Source organism: Pithys albifrons, chromosome 9, assembly GCF_047495875.1.
Source record: "Pithys albifrons albifrons isolate INPA30051 chromosome 9, PitAlb_v1, whole genome shotgun sequence".
NCBI classification, from domain to species: domain Eukaryota; kingdom Metazoa; phylum Chordata; class Aves; order Passeriformes; family Thamnophilidae; genus Pithys; species Pithys albifrons.
The window spans coordinates 25,648,449-25,667,793 of NC_092466.1; the positions used below are offsets into that span (position 1 = coordinate 25,648,449).

Consider the following 19,345-nt stretch of genomic DNA (forward strand, 5'->3'; position numbering starts at 1 on the left):
ACTTTCCTATGTACAGAATGTAAATACTGTGGGTAATGAAGGACATGTCTACTCTTTACATCTTTTCTTATTGCATTTATGTCCCACTCAGGATGTTTGTATCACGTATTCCTTCTCACAGCTGACACATTCCATATTTTAATAGATTGGTTTTAAAAAGTAATACTAAAAAGGATTTAAGTAAACAGCCTAGGTTTCCCCTCAAACCCATTTTTTTGGATTCAGGGCAGCTCACTAAAATGGGACCAAGAGGGGTCTCCCTGCAGAGAGGAGGACTACTCAAACTGAGCCAGAAAACCAGAGCAGCCCTGCACACCGTGCCTGCTCACAGCACCACTTTGATGGGGCTGGGATAAGGAGAAGTGTCAACTGGATATGAAGGCACATACAAGCTAGAAGGAAAAGATAGAAGAAAATAGCCACCGAGATTGCAGGGCTTACTTTTTTCAAGTCTTAATGAGCAATATCCATACAATTTATATTTATATTGTGAACAGTCAAAACAGCTCAAAGTGGATTTACAATGCCAAGAAGAGTCCAGGAGCCCTAGCATGGCTTCTACTTTCCGAGCTTCAGTTTCATTTACTCTTTTGCATCCCATTACTCCTACACAGCCTCACAAGCTGCTGTTCTGATAGTTTTCTATCTTCTTTCAGTGAGACCTGATTAGGTTGTCATCTTCAGAGCTGTCTCCTTATCCCCTTGAACAGTCAATCAGGGAGAGAGAAAGCTTAGCTGTAATTAACCCACAGCTTGCCAGAGGTGGGGCTTCAGCTAGGAATAGCTATGCGGTCAATAAAAACAAATATTTTAACTGATAATATATTCTTAAGCAACTGAAAAAGCATCAGAATGTTTTATTAAAGTACATACTAAAACTTTGTGAGAAAGAGAGGTAGTAATCCTCATTGCATTTGAAGGTCTGCTTCGTGTGTAACGAAAGTTTTTAGTCCTTTACAGAACATATGAATGCTGGAAGACTGGTTTGCGATCTAAAGAATAGTTCGTCAGATATTCCCCCAAAGTAATAGAAGTCTAAAAGTGTCCAAACTACATGAGGAGAATTGGGCAGTTTGCAAGATGTGGTATAAAAATATTTCATCAAAAATTAGTGAAAAATATGGACATTTTAGAAATCTACTTGATCTTGCTGAAAAGTGGAAAGGTCTTCAGTTAATTTTGATTTCTTTCTGATTTGCTAGAAAAGATATTAGGAACTCTAGCCCAGGTGATAAAAGAGACACTGAAAGTGCCATTTGTGCCATGCTCCAGTTTACCAAGGAGTTTGTATAGACATGTCTAAAAGTTAGATAAACAAGAACTCTTCCATGTCATGGAAAGCAGTTTTTTAAAATACTTGTTAGTATCTGTAGCAAAATAGATACAGTAAAATAAGGGCTGAACCTCACAAGAGGGGTATGCTGCATCCATAGAACTGCCCATGGATAAGCTGGAGTGTGAGGAGACAGCTGCAGTAGCTCTGCTGCAGGTGACATAGTGCTGGAGACAAGTCTGACAAGTCTGCCATCAGTACAGCAATATTTAGTTTTGTGAAGCCTCTCTTCTGACTGTCATCCTACATTACAGATGTGATTTTTCCTTAGTGTACTTTTTTCTTTGTTTCTGCATGCTTTGGTTACTTTTGCTTATCAGTTTTCCATTCAAGTGTAACTGTGAAGAGAACCAAAGACATAAACATAATGAATGTGTCTTCACTATTTATTTCTGGGTGGGTTTTTCTCCTCAGTATTTCATTGTAATTTTATAGATCATCTTGTTCTTCTGCACTTGGTAAAGGCATTTAATCAAAAGAAGTAATTAAGCAAATAGATACTAGAAAATTGCAAGATGTGTCTTTAGATGTCTTTAAGGTAGATCTCTTTTCCTAAATATTATGGTAATTGACAGAGGTGTTTTTCATTGCAGTGCCCAAAGGTCTGTTCTGAGCCTCTGCAGAGGCTTGAAGGAAAATGTTTTGTAATCAGGTAACAAGAACATGAGCATTCTGTGGTCTTGAAAGTTAAATAGGGCATAAGTCTCTTTGAGAAGGTTTTGAGTGTTTGGTCCAATTGCTGTGTGCATTCAAAACAGCATTTAGTGTTTCCATGTATGTAGTTCAGATCAGAGGGTCTGTCAAAACATTTAGCTACCAAGGGCACAAGTAAACGGTGGTTATGGGCAGCAGGAGGAAAGGAAATGCTGTGTTGTTACATTTTCTAACTTTCTTACCTTTATTTTATAAAGCCTGGCAGAAGGGGACCAAAGGGTATGTACTTCAGTCATAGGATTCTTTGCAATAGTAATAGCAGTAGTAATCTTTGACTTAAACAACATAGAACTAAACCACATGAAAGGGTCTTTTTTACTTTGCTTGTAGATACTGGGATTTCCTTTCACACTTCTTTCTGAATGGAGTTGATTTGGTCCTGGAAAAATGTGTTATGCATGAGGGACATTTAATGCAGAGTCAAAGCATTTTAATTTTTATTTTTCAAGTGCATAGTTGGTTTCTGACTGGGATGCAGCCCCTGAGATTTATAACAGCTCCAACTGACTCAACTTACTGTGAAACATTAGGAAAAATCGATAAGGCCACTGATCCATGTATTCTGTGTATTTCAACTATGTAAGTGTAAGCCTTATAAAGAGTTTTTTGAATCCTTTGAACCAATAGTAAAATATATACGTATCCAGGGAACTAATTCTTGGACAAATAACTTGCTCTAGACAAGTGTTGTAAGGAACTACCCTGCTGTGTTCAGCAGTGCAGCAAAATTCTGATGAATAAAGATTGGTCCCCAAGATAAACCTTTCAATCTTTGGCCATAGAAAATTTGCATTGCTAAAGGATTATATTATTACTCAGTGGGCAATAACTGGTATTACACCTACTTGAAGAGAATTTCCTTTATTTTTTATTTCTCTAAACAACTCATCTGCTCTTTTCTCTGCACACCTCCCATAATGAAATTACAGTAGAACAAGGTGTTGTCCCCCCTTGTACAGTCTACTTAATACTGAAGCTTCCAAATGGGTGATTTGATCTCCACCCCTCTGCAGTCTCTCCTTCTTTCCCTCTTGGTGGTCTGCATCTTTATTACGGGTGTTGCTCTATTTGATTCATTTTTTGCAGTATCACCAAAGAGGGCTAAGGCGGGTGAGAAGCAAGAATTATACCCAAAGGCTATCTCACTTGAACTGGTTGAAGATAAGCATTGTGCTATTGATGCTAAGCAATCAAAGGCACCTTAACATATGAATCTGTTCACATCATTATCTGTTCACCATAAAAATTTGGTGCTCCATGAGCATGCAGGTCTGTTGCATCATCACTACTTAAGGGCAGTGCAAAGAGCAGTACCCTAAGAATGTGGTTTGTTTCTGTGCCAAGTGGTGACTGATGGTATTGAGATTCGGGAAGTTACTAATATTGTTTTGCATTGACAATGTCTGTTGAACAGACAAACATTGCCTCCTGTTTTGAGGTAAGTAGGACTTCTCTGAAAATCTTTCAGCTCTTCTCCTTAATCAGCTAGAGGTGGTCTGAATAATTGTCTCCTTTTTCCTCTCTGTAAAACTCAATGATGTCCCACCCCTGTCTCCCCTCCCCTGTGGGCTGAGTGTCCCACTGGCCCCATGGGAGAGGGACCACTCAGGATATGAGTGGCCAGGCATACCACCCGACAGTGGGATCCCTGCAGCCTCAATAGAGCTGCACAAAGCACAACCAAAGAGTGTACTCTCCCACCCCTGCACATAAAAGGTACTTCCCAGTATGGACCTGCTTTTCCCAGTAGTACATGTCTTCAGTGAGTCTTGTTAATAGTTATCACTGACTTGAGATAACCTTCCATGTGATGTAATTTGACATACTGCTGTCAGAGAGGCTTAAACATAGTAATCTTTAAAAATGATTGGGAATTTGCCCTAGAGAAAAAACTGTTATGATTAATTTCTACAAATGATAAACCACTCCTTCTTCAAAATACTGCATGCTATGAAGTGTGATTTAATCCATTTAACTACAGAGCCTGATGATTCTGACAACTATGACTCAAATGTCATCACAGAAAGTGATATTTCAAGTGGCAGGGTGGGATTAGAAACCTGCTGAAGATTTGTCAAAGAAGAAGTAAGTACATAATTTTTAGATATGTGATTTGTCTACTCTAAACCACTTCCTCTGAAAAGACAGGCAGCTTAAAAGAGAAACTTACACTGTTACCCTAGAAAGAGCAATTTAATTGCAGAGAGGTACTACTTACTATGATAGAAAAACATAGGCTACTGGGGAATATGTTTTCTATACAGAAACAATAAAATTAATTTTTAACCCGTAGAAAATAATTTCACTGAGGCTTGTATGAGGAAGAAGCCAGTCTCAATATCTGGGATCTTATGACTACCTGATATGTTTTTGTGGCTGCTTTGTGTGTTTTTTTCAAACTATGAAATAATACCATGATAGTTTATGAACTGTGTGAAAATTGTGTAAATGCAGTAAAACCTGAAGCAAGCACAGAAATGTTCATTGTGTATCCATCTAGAGTTCATGTAGCATTATAATCAACTATAAATTTCATTCACATCTGCCAAGTCTGAACTCAGTGCGGTTACATGAGTAGGGAATTTGGTCCTTATTTTGGTTATTGACTTATAATTGCTTTGACAGACCCCTGAAACTTAAGCTTGCTATTATCTATTCTGTCAGGCTAGCTGTATTATTTACACATCCTTAAAGCATCTGTCCACTCTGAAAGGCAATGAAATAATTGTATGAGGCTCTGTTCTTTCATGTGACTCAATCTCAGATTTAATCAACTGCAATGGAAACTACATTTTGTGTAGGAGTTTGTTCTAGCAGTGCCGTGGGTCCACCTGGATCTGGCAGGACCTAGCAGAAGGCTCTTCTGTGCATTATGGACTGTCTGCTATGGATGCTAGCCCAGCACTGAGTCCCGTACCACCTGAAACAACCATGTTGTTAAGAAGTGCTCCTTTGGTCAGGCTTGTGCAGCTCTGAGATGGTACAAAATATTGTGGATGGTTTGATTTGCAGTTCTGCTTAGTCTGTTGGCTATGAAGAGAAAGCAATAACCCTGTCTGACAGACTGACCTTGAGATCCTGCCTCAGGAGTGAAGTTAGGTGAAAGTGCACATACCTCTTACCTGTTTGTAGTGGATTCCAGCGGGGGTAGGGGGGAAGAACATGAAATCTGACAGTGCTTTTTTGTGGAATCATTTTCTGGAAAAGAGCTGCTCTTTGATATCTGTGATAGTTTGCTGCTTCGATCTGTCATGTTGCCGACTCTCTCTGCTAAGGTGATTGCAAAGCAGTTAAGTGGCTGTAAGCATGGCAAGGGAAGCTGAGGTTATTTATTCACTGAAAGGAATTTTGCTGGGGAGCCATTATTTTTTCAAGTCCTCCTTTTTTGTTGTTTGTATTTCGTTTGGTTTTCGCTGGAGCCTGCCGTCTGGCTTCACTGCCCTCTAGAGAGCTGGGTGCGCCTTTAAGAGGTGGAGGTGCCTTTGTGCAGGTTGTGCGGGGAAGGAAGTGGCTCTGCACCGCGGAGGCTGGCAGGAAAAGGCTGGTGCTCGGCTGGCCACAACTTAAACTGCCAATTTTCCCTCTGACTGGGAGCAGAGAATTGTCACATTAGCTTCCTGGGGGGTTTTTTGTTTGTTTGTTTCTTTCCTTTGACACCGTCAGCTGAAACGCTGACCACTACAGGCTGTGTTGTCGCACAGCTGGACATGTGAAACTTGTTTAAAACTCTTGCATGGGCAGCGGGAACGGGTGACACGTCGGGAGCAGTGGGCGGCGGGCAGGAGTGAAGACCTGAACTCTTAAACACACTCGAAGCAAACAGCCCAAGCAAGGCTGTCCCGCAGGTGACAGCGATTCCAGCTGGCACCCCTCCCGCCCGCCTGCCTCAGTTTCCCCGGGCGGGGAGGGATACGCTATGCCCCGCCGTGGGGAGCGCTGCGCCGGCCGCCGGGCACCCTCGGCACCGCCTCGGGCACCGCAGCCGGCATCGCCGCCTCTCCGCGACCAGCCCGGCCCGGCGGTACCTCCTGCCCCGGGCGGGGCGGCGGCCAGTCCGGAAGGAAACTCCTGGCCGCGGGGGCCGCCAGCCCCGAGCACTGCTCCGCCGCCAAGGCTGCCCTGGACGCTAATTAGCATGACTAGTTTGATGGATTTAGTCAACAGCATTCAGCAAACAGGGTAGGGGGGAAACAAGGGTATAAGATTCCCCAAATCTCAAGACTTTTCAGCCCCGGTGCCCTTAATGGCTTGTTACGCGGGCTCGAGCAAGTGTTGCTTCCAATTAATTGATCGAGGGGATTTATTTTAGTATTTTGGCTGGGTGCCAGAGACAGAGGCTTTGTCCTAGCATTTTAAGCACCACCCCTCCTTGCAAGTTTGAAATGTGAGCTGCCTGGGTGGTTTTTTTTTCCTCCTCTCTCTTTCTCTCTCTTCCTTCTGGCAAAGTGGCTGTGGCTGCGTGTGTGTGTGCGTGTGCGTGCACGAGTATGAGAGAAGGAGGGAGAGGTGTAATGGGAAAGCAAGACATGGATCACTAGAGACAGAAAAGAGAACCATCAATATCAATAACATGCAGCTGAGGTGAGATTTTTCTGACTGTTTGATTTTCTTAAAACCCTTTCAGAAGATTTAAAGCAGCCTTCTGCCATGCTGTATGGTGAAGACGTACTCCTAAGCAATGTCATAGGGATGCTTACATGTCTATCGGCGTTTTAGGTCTGTTCGCGTACGTGTGAAGTTTTAAAGCTTAACCTGATTCTCTTTATTGTCTCTAGAGGGTTGTAGCTTGAGCACAAATAGCCTGTTGGCAAGTACGGCATGAGCCCATTAGCGAGACTCCATCTGTGATTGGTTTTGCCTGGAAACCGGGAGACAAGCAATGAATAATTGATGTGTGTTGTGCAGTAGCTGGACAGGCAAAGAGGAGAGAGAGAGAGAAACAGAGCAGGGTGCCCTCAGAGGGGAAGAGCGAACAAGCTTGAAAATAGCTACTGGCTGCCTTGTGCTGAGATGAAGGCAACCTCGGCTGTCTTTGTTCTGCACTGGCTGGTTTCTGCCTAGAAGTGTTTGCAGACATATGTGGCCTCTCTGCAGCGGGAGAGGCAGGCGCGCAGAGGAGGGGCGTCAGAGGAAACCCAGGCTTGTGAATGGGATGTAACTCGGGGGTAAGTTGGTTTCGGGGGGGCGGGGGCTGTACGTGTGTGAGTGGGGATGTGTTTTGGTGTGTGTTCGCCCCAGGCAGACGCTCCGTGTGTGCGGGGTGTATGTCGGGGTGTGTGTGCGAGCGGGCGGGTGCATTGTGGGTACCGCCGCCGGTGCTGTCAGCGATGGCAGCGGGGCTGCCCGCCCCAAACCCACGGCCGGCCCTTCAGCGGCGTGGGTGAACCATTTAAATTCGGCAGGAATCTTACTCACTGTATCTGCAGTCATAAAACCAAAAGGCAACAGCAATTATCAGTGGCCTTTTCTGCAACTTTGGCCTGTCTGGCACTGTCAGAACGTGACAAGCTGTTCTGCAAACAGCAGTGACAATACTGCTGCCACCATTTAGTTTTTGCTGTCTTTTATACAAAGACCTTGCCATGCAGAACTCACATCTGTGGCAAGTGGCTTCAGAGAAGCTCTCAAAACAAGTATTGGTATCAATGGCAATCCCAGGTATTCCAGTTGACAAGTTTTTTGCCCTTTGCGTTGAGTAGTAACAAGTGTCTTGTTTATTTCTTTTCCTGTGTAAAAACTAAAAAGATAATTTGCACATGATTTATGGAGTTTTAGGAAAGTTTCAAACTAGTGATTGCAAGCTGGAATTTGGGATGTTGGCTTATTGTTTAGTTTAGTTATTTGCGTTAATGCAAATACTATTTTAAAACTGAGTAACATGTCAACATACACAAAAAACAAAACGCAAGACATCTATACAGCTTCAGTGTTTGCAGTTTAGACACCAACAGAATAGTCTGTTGGGGAAAGAGACTTGCTATTGCAGATAACAGCTCTTCAATCAGCAAAATTGCTGTGTAAGGTGAAATAGACTTTGCCTAAAGTAGCATCAGTGATTCTGGGTCCACTGAAACCGCTGTCAAAACAAGTGTTGACTTCAATCTTACAAACTGCTTTCCCTGAGTTCAGGTGAGCCCATTATAAGATTCGGTTGAAAATCCCTTACTATCTGTCAACTTTTGATGAAATAAATGCTCTCTGTAGTCATCTCAGGGGGTGAACGGCTCAATTTGAACTCACATTTATGACAACAACATACCTTGGCTCAATAAACTACAGAAGATTGTTTGTTCTGCAAATCTGTAGCTTTTGGAGAGAAAAGTTACTGTGCAAACACTTTGGTTCAAAAAGTTGTGTCTCAGGCAGTTTAAGCTAACCAGGATGTTAGACTAGGGTGACTTGAGATGCAATTAGCATGACTGAAACATTACATGGAAATAAAAGTACATAAAATTAAAGTTCAACTAGAATTGCTCTAAGTTATCTAGTCTTTCCTGTAATTTTTCATAAAGTTAGAAGTTTATTACAGTTGTATTGGTAAAAAAGTAATTATCAGTATCTGATCATGCATAAAAGTAGAAGCTCCTCTTGAGCAAAAGCATGTTTCCTCCATGCTGTCACCAGTCTGCTTAGCAGGATTTTGTTCCTCTTTTTGCTAGCATTTAAATTGAGGTGGCAGCTAAAGTGCAGTAGAACTTGTGAACAAAAGTTTGATTTTATGTAAATTTATTTCAGAAGAACTCAGTAACACTTCAGTTTAAGTGAACAGAAGAATGCTACCAAGGGCTCAATTTTGAATTTATGGTTAAAGTTGGTTTTAAAAAATACAGAATAATAATTTGATTCCCACCCACCTCACTTTTACCCCTTTCTGGAGGAGCCATCAGAAAATCCCTGGGGAAATAGTCTGCTAATGCAGTGAAATTTTACTAGTAAAGAAGTAATCTGAAAGCACAAGGTACAGTTTCATGTTAGCAATTGAACATACTGATGATAAGGGTGGTTTGAAACTTAGTTGAAAGTCTTTAATCTTTTGTAGGTCATGGTAGAATGGGCTCAGGTGTCAAATCCGTGTGTGTCTTGTGTTGTTGTGTTCATGTTTCAGTGGAATGCATGCACTCCATTGATATTACTGGTGCTGAAAGTAACATTCAGTCCTCAGGCCCTTATGTTGGGTGAAAGGTCCTGGAACACCCAAAAAAGGGTGTGCATATGCAGTGAATAGGGAACACCTATTGGTTACAAAGCAAAGAAGCAGAGCATGTAAATGAACAATGAAAGAATAACAGTGGATACTTCAGGCTCAATTAATAAAACAATTTTTTGTTGTAGTAACAGGTACTGTATTAATTACAGTGAAATAGTTTAGAGAAAATAGTCTCGCAAAAGAGACTGTCTCTTGCTGTAAGAGTTAGTATAGCAATTATTTTAAGAGAGTCTCTGAATCCAATGTCCCAACCTCCCCCCAGTTACAGGATGTGTAAGGACAAGAGAATAGTGTTTTTCTATGTCACAAGGTAAGCTGAGGACATAGAAGTTCCCACGTTATCCTCAGTTGTCACTGGGACTGTGACAATGAAAGGCTGCTTTCTCACGACCATTACACCAGCAAAGGGGATATTGCTGATCAACAGCAACCAAAAGTCTTACTCAAATACAGCCAACAGGAAACTATCACTCTATGGGATTTTCCAAACATAACTTTTTTTTCCTCTCACAGCAAAAGAAGAGGCAGTACGTTATATTAAAAACAGCAAAGAAGCTAATCAGGGAAGGAGCTCACCAGTGGAATACAAATAAGCCCAAAACCTTATCATGTGAAACATTGTTAAAATGATGTTCCAGGGACCTCAAGGAAGATTCCTTCTGATTTTGTTCCTCTCAGTTTGAGAACAGACTGCTACAGGAAATACCTTCTTCTGAGGCTGCCCTGGCAAGGGGAACTTCTGTTTTCTCTTGGGTGGAACAAGCAGAAGAAGCTGCTCTTAACAGACTGCCATGAAACTGCTTGTAAGCAGCTGGAGAGCAAGGCTTTTGCTGAAGTAAAAAGAAAAGGTGGGGGAAAGTTGCCTATTACTGCATTGTAGTTCAGAGCCGTCCAAGCTAGAGCTGGGTGATCTAATTGTAGTCTCAGAAGCCTGTCTTGGAATTAGGATAGCTGTGCAGGCTGAACGGATTGCTTACTACCTCTGATGCCTGAGGATTTTAAATGTAACAAATGACCACACCGCCTGTCCTCAAAATTTCCTAGAGCTTGCTGTGGCATTTTTCCTTGTACTACCTTTCCAGAGGAAACCAGAAAATTCTGTGAAAATACATTAGGCATGGCATCTGTTTCACTGTAGTGTGTTATTATTGATTTTTTCTTTGGAATAACCAGAACAAACAAATCCTTATAAAAATAGCTAAAAGTTAACATACTTGAAAGAATATATCACTTGGCTCTTCTAACAGCAGGATAGGAAACAAAATTCTGCTGAGGTATACCTGCTTCTGAAATGCTGTAGTAAAACAATGTTTAGGTATATTAAACAGTTGTTCAGTAAGTAACTAAAAATCAACTTCTTCAATATCAGAACAATTTGAATTTACTGAACAAAGCCACTTAAACCAGCATGTAAAAGGATGAGCTAGCCTCCAAATGAAATGGATGTTTCAGTAATTATCAGAGGTACACCAATGCACAATAAAGCAAAGCAGTAATAGCTTTCAAGGCATGGGGAAGAGTGTGAATCCATTTATCATCAGCGAGGAAGCAGCCAGCCAGTCTAGCACATACGTAAGCTCTTTCACTGAGAATTCAGTAAGAAAACAAGAGAAACTCAGAACATAGGTTTTTTAGATCTAGTTTTAATTGGAAGTTACTTGAAGAAATTTCTCCTTAAAGTCAAGGCAAAGTATAGTTATAAAATAAAATGAGTGACATTGGGACAGTAATTACTTCAGCAGTGTGGAAGGCTGCCACTCAGCCTGCCTACAATAAATACTATGCATTTCTCCAGTTCTTGACCTGGATCATTCTCAAGTATCTTGCATTCTCTGGAGTGTGTTACTAATCCTGAGTCTAAGCTTGTTGGGGATCATTCTATTGACAGTAATCCAGTGCAACCAATGACAGTTTTACCTGTTTCAGAAAAGAAAAAAAGAAGAAAAGTTCATTTTCATCTCGGTTGTTTTTATTAATACCAATAAAATGTTCTGAGCCCAGATAAGCTCCTAATTCTTGTTGTTTATTATAACTGAAGTATAGCTCTCACCAGTTTGATGAATAACTGTTAATGTTTGTTTATAAACTTCAAATTGTCAAACTGAATTTTGTTATTAGTAGTTGTTCTTTTTACCTCCTCAGTGGCCTTTATATCTCTTAAATCCCTTCAGTTTCAGGAGATAGGCAAGCTGGACTTGATCTGTGTTGATATCTGGAAGCAGACCAAACTCCCACAATTGCTGGTTAATAAAAGCTCATGAGAATGCTATTTGAATATAGTGTTACAGTACCTGAGCAGGCTCATTCTTTCATGTGCTTATCATTAAAATTATTTGCACTGGATTTTCAAAATCATTCTGACCTAACTTAGTTACAAATAAAATGAGTAAAGCTTCAGCAGAAGCGGAACTAGGGCAGATAGAAAGAACTGGGATGCTGATAAAAATCACTCCTTTACTTATTCTTGACTACCTGTTCTTAGTCAAGCCCATGAAAGTAACAGAGAGCTAACAGGAGATTGTCACAGGACTCTCTTCAGCTCTCAGCTCTGCTAATCAATTTTACTGACCTGGTGTTTGCTTTTGGGGTTTAATATATTTAACATTTCATTAACAACCTCATTTCTGCATTAGTATATAGTAGGAAAGAAAATACTGGGGGGGGGGGGGGGGGTTGCCACTTAGTGCCACTTACTTATCCATATTCTAGGCCAGGCTTCAAAGAAGAGTGTTAACAGTACTTTTACTGTCTTATCTACTGACACTATCCAACTGTTTTAGAAAGCTGAAGTTTTCAAGCATCAGCCTAACAGCACAGCTTTCAGAGGAGCCTGTCATGATTTACTTTATTCATACAGATTGCAGGGGCTTATGTAGTCTTGATCCTGCTTGATCTGCCAGCACTATTTGCTTCTATTGATCACAGGCTGTTATTTGACTGCCTTGAGCAGCTTGTAGGTCCCCCTGGTTCTGTTAGAGGGGTCTACTTTGGATACTTCTCAACACTCTCATCTTGTTGCTGTCAATAGTTTTAACTCCAAATTTCCTGCTCAGACAGATCTGCTGCAGAGTTGTGTCACACCCTTTGAGTTTTTCAGTAAGTTTGGTAGCACCTCAGTAAGCTGTGGTGCTGTAACTGGGTTTCTGTCCTGATTTGGCTGTTAGCTCTGACTTATGATGTGGGTTTGGCAGTGTGCCTGGCTGTCATGTGAGGTTGTGAGTATGTAAAAACTCCTCTTATCCTAGGTGTAATGCAATGGCATATTCTTGAAAATAACCATGAGCTCGTCATGTTCCTGCACACCTTTGCATCCATATGCATCCCTGCTGTTTTTCTAGAAATAGTGCAATTGAGAGGTTATTCTGGAAGAAACTTATGAGCTATGTCATCGTCTTGCACATAGACAAGTACTGTTAAATTGTCCTGTTCCTGTCAGCTTTCCAAATGGCTATATATGTTTTCTAATTATTCCTTGGGATGGAAATACTGTAATTCTTTAACTGGCTGATTTACTTGGAAGGTCCTTGAAGTAATTTGTGGCTGTTAAGAAGTATGGTTCATTATAACTTTTGCTAAGAGTAGGTTATAAGGGATCAGAAGAAGGAAGTGTTAAAGTCCCATCTTAAGTGTTGACTTTAAATGGCTCTCTTGAAGTACTCATGAATCATGTTGCAAAGGCAAAAATGTCCTTCTTGTAAAATGAGTGTAATCTAAAATGTTATAGAGAGCTAAATGATTTATTGACATCTATTTCTGAGGCATTTACCTGAACCTGTAAGCCAGCCCATTCCATTTATTTTGGCTTGCTGACAAATTAGCAAGCTACTTGTATGTCAGATTTGGTCAGCAGTCAGCTCCCACCCCCTTACATATTGAACAGCTTTTAATTTAATTGTTTGTGGTATTGGCAGTTTATTATCCATATAGATGCCACTGAGAGGAGCTCTTTTACATAGAGAAAAGAAAAATCAAAAGCTTTATTTGTGAATATTTTTATAGTGCCTTGTAGAAAGAGTATGCAGATGAGAGCAGCTTCCAAGCCTTTTCCATGCACACAGGCAATAATCTATGCAATACCTTCCTTTCTGTTAGTTTGGAATGTCAAATGTGAGGTTTCATATTTAATGGCTGAAATAAGGTTAACTGTGATTATGGCCATTGTCATTGTATCTAGACACCTTTCAGGAGTAAGCAATCCAACTTAGGTGTTCGAGTTGCAGCTGGATGTATGTGTTGTGTGTACTCTCAGGTGGAGTTGAAGTGAGGGTTACGTTGTTGTTCTGTAATAGGTTTTGTGGGGGATTCAAGGCAAAATTATTGTTTCTTGCTACATTGGTTTAACTGTTGACTTAGATCTTCATCACAGTGAGAACTTGAGTGCTACTTTTTAAAATCAGTGGCTAGACTGTTACACAGAGGCAATTGCACATTGCCTGACTGAGCTTCCATCATGTCTCCGGCCCCTGCTGCTCCTCCCTGGTGCTGCTGCTGGCTATGCAGCAGCTGGCTCTGTTTCTCAGATGAAGAGGACTAACGAAATCTATTGTGTGGTTGTGTCTTCTTTACCTTAATCTGCTCTTGCACTTAGATTTTTTAAGTAAGATAGGAAATTTGGGGTTTGATACAGCCCAGAGAACTTTAATGCTATGCATGTATGCCTTGTGCTGGCTGTCCTGGCCACCTGATTCTGCTGGAGCTCCCTGGGGCTGCACTTGGGGGCAAGACAACCTTTTTTAGTCCTCTCAAACAGCTCCATAGTTTCTGGTTAACATTGTTAGCACTGTACAGTTTGAAATGTTTTATGGTTTTACATCTACTTAACCTTTAATGTTTTCTGTCAACATCTATCATGACCTGGTGACCTTTGGTTTGTAAAATGTGCCCTTGCAGACTGCCAGATACTGTAATGGAATTAGGCCTTTAAAATTACCAGACCTGTCAAAGGGGCTTATAATCCTGTGAGAGGTTTAAGTGGTTTCTTACCTCTGCTTGAACACACATTTGACCTGGTTGAAGTGTTTTTACTTGCTTGTTTTGTTTTTACATTCTATTAATACTTCTAAAACTGGGGGAGGGCAAGGGGGGGTGGGGGGAAATAGTTTCCTTGGCTTTTTTATGAAGAGTCTTCTCAGTTTTGTCCCAGATATCTTTCTTTTCTTACTATTTTTTTTCTCCCACTCTCTTGCACTTGTAGATTGAAGCCTGCAGGTGTTTCTGTGGGAACTTGTTCCCTTAAGTAAGGGAATAAGGATGCTTCATTATGTGCATTAGTCAGTCAGTGTGTGCTGAGGGCTGATACAAGTCAGGAAGCAATGTCAGGCTTGCTTTGGGGAGGTTGGACTCAACAAACAGCTCACAGAAAGGTGCTGAACCTCCGGACACATGTCCTCTGCAGAGTGAATGCGGAAATGACAGTAACAGTACAGTTACTCATATTTGCCACCTTTATGCTTTATCCTGAGCAGATGATAGTACTAGATTTTGAAATGGTTTACCATTTGCTAATTAGTTTTCAGTTAACTATGGAACTGCTGAAAGTCATTTTGTTGTATCTTAGTGGTTTCCCTGTAATTATAACCCAGTACCTGGTGGTCACTAACACTGTGAGTTAATTAACACAAATATATATGTCATATCAAATAGAAACTGAAAGATGTGGTAGAGGAGGCAATTTGACCATGTCACATGCAGGCTGTAGCCGCGTTTGGCAAGTCACCTTATCCAAACCTGATTCCTGAGTCCCACTTCAGAGCAGTTTCCTGTCTTTGTGAGGTGGTTGTATCTGAGCCATTTGGTTCAACTTACTGCAGTTTTTAGCACTGTTTTAAAAGGGTGAGCCAACTTTGGCTTCGGAAGTAGTGCCATGCTGACTCAGTTTCTCAGCACCAACAGGGTGCAAGGCAAGGAAAGAGAATAAAGCAAATAAAATGCTATTCCAAAATAAAGCAAATAAAATGCTATTCCAAAATAAAGCAAATAAAATGCTGTCTTGTATGAGGCTTTATACATGAGTGACAGAGGGAAATACACAGCAGCCATTTCAGTTGCAAGGAAAAGCCCTTTACAGAGATTACAGAATTTTTTTTTTAACATCTTCATTCTTCTATAGCATAATCAAGCAAGGTAAAAGAAAGTGTGGTCCCTACTGCTAAACTCTGTGTAGGCATTAATCCCATAAATAAAATTAATTTAAAGAAAATAGTTTGTCTGAGGTTGTCTGAGGTGACATTAATTGGAATAGATGCTGGAATAAATTGGTGTCTTGAGTAAGGAGGACAAATGGACAAATACCCATCCTCCACAAAAAGTAAGCCCTGTTACATTTTTAGAGTAATTGCACTCCATACTAAATCCTGAACTAGAATGCTCTGAAATCTTTACCCTTGTACAGAAGTGTACTTCTCTCTCTCTCTCTCTCTTTTTCTTTTTTTTTTCGGTATAAAAATCTCAAGAACCACCCAGGACCCCACTGCACTAAGCAGAAGAAATGGAGATGTAGGAATGAAGCCAGTTATCAGGCAGCCCTGAAGAGTGCCATGAGATGGGCTGTCTCTTCTGATCCAAGAGCTATTGACGGCTAGTACTCTTACTTTATGACAGTCCAGGGAATGATCTCATCAGTTGTTGCTAGCAGATGCAAAAATGATGAGCTTGTGGTAGCAAGGCAGATATTTTTCTGTGCTTGTCTTGAGAATTGAGTGGCAGACATGTCAGCGACAGTTTTCTTTTTGAATAAAATTGTCCACAGCATTTTGAAAGAGTGCAAAGTAGATTAGAATTAATTCCTTAGTGGAGGGAGAGGAGAAGGACCCCTCTCAGGCAGCAACTGTCTGTTAGTGAAAATCTGAGATTCTTTCTGGCTCCTGGGAAACTGATGTTTTAAGGATTGTATAGCTACCTGTTTTAAAGAGGAAATACCATAACTGCTGCTTTTTCTACTATCATGACATGACACACAAAGACATGATAATGACATGAAAAAAAATGAGGAGCAATGAATGTACTCCTCTCAGTACTTACTGTTTTTTTTATTTATCTGGATTACAAAGGCATCAGATATCTGGTTTTTAATAGGTTTTTAGTAAACAACAAGTTTATGCAGTCAGAAAAGCAGCTTTCCACAGTGACCAGATTCAACAGTCCTGATTCTCTGCTGTGTTCTTGGTGTCAGGCAAAACTGATGCCCTGAAAAATGGGATCTCTGTCAATGTTTAGGTTATTTAATCCTCAGTGTTGATTCCCAGTCGTAGTGGATTCTGTAACAGTTTGTTTACTTTGAGTATCCTGCTCCTCAATTGAATCTCTCCTGTAGCCAGAGCACATCTGCCTGGCCCATGTGAACACTCAGTTTCCCCAAGTCATCCAAAATAAAGGATGACAGGCACCTTCTTTGAAATATGTGTTTGGTTTTTCATCAGTTCTAATGATGTAGAAAATGGCAAAAGGTGTCAGGGTGACCCAAAGCAGATTGAAATGAGGAAATTTATTTGAATGACACAGAGGCTGATCATAAAATAAAACTGTATGAGAATTACACATTTCTTGTTTCAGTGGAGTCCTAAGTAGTAGCCTGATTATTCCCTCAGTTTCAGCTCTGTGTTGAATACATAATGGCACTTTCCCCTAACATTTTGCTTTTGTGCCTGTGTTTGTGCAGTGCTCTCACTGTCAAAATGTCTGACGGCAATATGGAAGTTCATGTCTTAGTGTGAAAGTAATATTTATTTTTCATTGTCTTTACACTGAAATGTCTCTGTATTTGTTGATGCACAAAGCACGTCAAACAGCTGATAATTTTTCAAAAATCGCACTTTAAATAGTGCTTGTTACCTTAAACTGAAGGCTGATCAGGGCTTTCAGTTTTCTATCAGTGGAACCACCATGAACCACCCTTCTAATTAATGTCATTTCAAGCTGTTGTACAGTTTCACTCATAGAATTTGGCAATTTTTTCAAAGTCTTCTTCAGAGGACTTTGGATTGTTAACAGACTGAGGCATTTTAAAGAAATGTTACCAGTTGTCACCATCTAAAACTGTCACCATCTACATTTGAGTTTTCTAGTATGTATTTTCATTGTTTTCCTATCTATTTGGAGATCAGTTTTGCAAGAATCAAGGGATCCTGGGGGGTGGGGGTGGGGGGAAATCTTTTAAGTGGCTCTCTCCAGGAGTTTCTCCTGCAGATTTCATTGATGGTTTAAGGTATTTCTGGTCTGTCCTTAACTCTCCCTTTTCTTCCTAATTTACACTAGAGATTGAAAATTGTGTTACAGACTTCATGAGTAGTAATACCTACATATACAAGTATTGACTCAAGTGGTGAAATAATCCATTATCAGATTTCCTCCAGTGATGGTAATTTTTCTGTTAAAAGCAGGAATAGTCTCTGTAGGGAGTAGAATAAACCTGTGGGTTTGATTTCACATACTGTAAATAAGCAGAGAAAAGGGGAAAAAGAGAGAGAGGAAAAAAAGGTTACCACACCAACAATTCTTTGATAGTTATGGGATTATTAACATTTTAAATTCAAGTTAAGCTTTGACTGCTATTGATTAACCATCAAACTGGTAACTTTTGCTTGCCTTGTAGCACTCCTTCATGTTTTTCCACACAACTGCATATGCTTCCCTTATAATAGACTGAGCTCTGAAAATTTATCTGCTCTCCACTGAATTTCAATTTTTGTAATGTGAAAGGCATGCACCTTCTGGGAGATGATTTTTTACTTGATTTCAGTGATTTCTCTGAAACCTGGAAGAAAGACATTGAGTTACAACAATAGTGAGTTTTGTGGAGTGAGGATGAGATCACCTGGAGTGAAATCTGCACATAAAACTTGTGTGAACATGAAAATGTCGTTAAGGACTGTGCTTATTTACAACTCAATACAGGCAAAAATGCTAGAATAGGTATAGTTATAGAATAAAGGTGGTGTTTTGCTGATGCTGCTTGTTTCACTCAAGGAATCAGTGTAAGCTGTAAAGTAGCAAGATCACTTTTTCTTTGCTGATACAAACTATATTTACAATAGGCACAAATATCAAACCTTTTGAGTATGATTGTGCTGGCAGAATATCTGTTTAAGTGGTTGCAAAAAATGGAAGTCAGTTAACTGGAAGTTAACTAAATCTCTTAGTGCTTATCTGAACTTTCCAACCTTTTCACTAAGCGCTGTGTTCTGGATAATGCTCTGTTGGTATACTGCACATTCAGACTGGGATTGTATGCTTAGTTAGTCAGTGTAGTTAGCATGAAAATGTATGGATAGCTTACAAGGTTTGTTAAGGTATATGCTCTAGCAAATTTATTTCCAAAGACTGTCTCCTGAGTATTTTTTCAATATATCTCTCTGAAAGAGTTCTCTTCCCCATAGCATCATTTTTCTTTGTCTTGAATCATCAATGAATAACAGTAAATAAACAATTAGTGAATAAACAGAAAAAAAAGGCTGGCTTTTAAGACTGGTAATCTGTTGAATTACACCAAAATGTTATTCAATCACTCAGGAGCATTTTCTTAGCATTATGGAAATACATAAATAAGTCCTTACTCCTTGAGAGGTTTTTAGGATCAGTCTGGTGCAGACCTGCATGTGGTTCATAGATTTCAGTCCAGAAGGACTTGATCCCATCCTGAGTTTCAGTATGAGTTTCAGATTCAAAGAACTATCAAAGAATTTGTGAGCTCAATTTAAGTGAGTTTGACTTTACTGATAGCAACATATTCCATATTCACAGAATTTGCAGTTGCCCAAAACTTTTGACCAAAATCCATTCCAACCACTCTTGTTCTTTCAGCAACCTCAGCTATGTTTCCTTTGATAATTTCCTGAAAAAGCAGTTTAGTCTGGTTTCAGTATAAAAATACTCAATTCTAGCTTTGAGTGAAAAATGTTTTTCGTGTGTTCCCAAAGCTGCTTGTTTTGGGGGATTTTTTTTGGCCTTCCATGAAGTGACCTACCCTTTGAAAATAAATTGGGACTTGACAGAGCAAGGCATATTTGCAACTTGAGCAACTCCTGTCTAAACCACATCTGTAAGCTTTTTGTAAATGAATTAAAATGTAGTTACGCCTTTTACACCAGAATTGA

General features: G+C 40.2%; 1 protein-coding gene across 10 annotated transcripts in view; it reads left to right on the forward strand.

The window, feature by feature from the left end:
• Positions 1 to 19,345, forward strand: part of ZMIZ1 (zinc finger MIZ-type containing 1) — a 345,896-nt gene that overhangs the window by 248,589 nt on the left and 77,962 nt on the right. Inside the window, exon 1 of one of the 10 annotated variants that reach the window (XM_071564501.1) lies at positions 6,493 to 6,628. The exons of 8 other annotated variants lie outside the window; for them this stretch is intronic. The gene's annotated coding sequence lies outside the window, so the exon portion shown is untranslated. Of the gene's footprint in view, positions 1 to 6,492; positions 6,629 to 6,919; positions 7,213 to 19,345 lie in introns of those variants that run through there. One more of the 10 variants, XM_071564502.1, reaches the window with a different exon arrangement.